This window comes from Galeopterus variegatus, unplaced genomic scaffold, assembly GCF_000696425.1.
Source record: "Galeopterus variegatus unplaced genomic scaffold, G_variegatus-3.0.2 Scaffold84, whole genome shotgun sequence".
In the NCBI taxonomy this organism is placed as follows: domain Eukaryota; kingdom Metazoa; phylum Chordata; class Mammalia; order Dermoptera; family Cynocephalidae; genus Galeopterus; species Galeopterus variegatus.
The window spans coordinates 315,638-317,128 of record NW_007726195.1 but is presented as its reverse complement, the minus strand read 5'-3'; positions in this window follow the sequence as shown (position 1 = coordinate 317,128).

Here is a 1,491-nt window from a genome sequence, read left to right as displayed (position 1 = left end):
GGTGGCGCTCCCGCCGAGGGTTCAGATCCCACATACAGACCGGCAGCTCACTGGCTGAGCGGGGTGCGGGCACAACACCTAGGGTTACGATCCCATTGCCGGTCCCGGTCCGGTACGGGTGCGACACTGAGGGTTGCGATCCGTTGCCGGACACGAAAAAAGACAAAAAGGAAAAAAAAAAATTAATGTGTGGGAACTTATGATTTTAGCTCCAACACATAAAGAGAGCTTTGAGGACTTTACTCTCATACTTACAACCAGAAAAAAATCTGAGCAGACTGAAGACCAGCAACTTTTCTTGGATCCATCAGATAATTGAGTTCTCTGGACAAACCACTACCCAGGAATCTGGCACTACAGGAAAATGCAAAGAATCACAGCTGCTATCAGCTTACCTGCAGCAGAAGCTGCTGGAACCATAAATTGGCAGAACTTTTTTTTTTAAGTATTTATTTATTTTATTTTTATTTATATTTTTTGGCCACAAAACGAGTCTTAATACATTTAAAAGATTAAGATCATAGAAAATATGTCCTCTGACTAAAATAACAGAAGGAAATTTAGAAAATTCACAAATGTGTGGAAATTAAACACTCTCCTAAATAAGCAATGGGTAAAAAGAAAACTCAGGGAAATTAGAGAGTACTTTGAGATAAAATCAAAGTGCAACATACCTAAATTTATAGGATGCAGGATTCATGCAGTACTTACAGGAAAATTTATACTCAAAACACCTATATTAAAAATAAGGAAAATCTAAAATCAGGAATGTAAACTCTGGAGGGAATTTTTTCTGGCTTTTCACCATGGGAAGTGGGTGTGGGAGCCCGTCTAACACTGTGGCTCCTAAGAGTCTCTCATTCTCATACTAGTCGATACTCAGCCTTCAGCAATTTGTTAAAATTAGCGTTAGAGAGTTTTTACCAAATTCTACCACGGATTATAGCTGAAACAGCTGCAAGAGGCAGACTCTATTTAAGAAGGGACTCTTAAGAAAACCCAAAATAATAGTGGGAAAAAAACAAGGACACTGGAAGAATTTGAAGCCTTCAACAGCTACAATAATAACAAACATTAAACACAACCCAACTCCTAGCCAGATTAGTATAAAACCTCACACTAAAGGCCTATTACCCCAAGTTCTTATTACCTGATAGGTCATGTCCAGCTTTCAACATAAAGTTACAAAGCATGCTAAAATGCAAGAAAAAACAGTCTAAAGAGACAAAGCAAGCACCAGAACCAGACTCAGATATGACACAGAATTTGGAATTACCCGATATGGAATTTAAAATAACTATGATTAATATGCTCAGGGTTCTAATGGAAAACGTAGACAATAGCAAGGAAAGATAGGTAATGTAAACAGAGAGAAGGAAATTCTAAAAGAAAGTAAGTGCTAGAAATCAAAAACAATGTAACAGAAGTAAATAATGCCTGTGATGAGCTCCTCAGTAGACTGGACAAGGCTGAGGAAAGAATCGGTGAGTG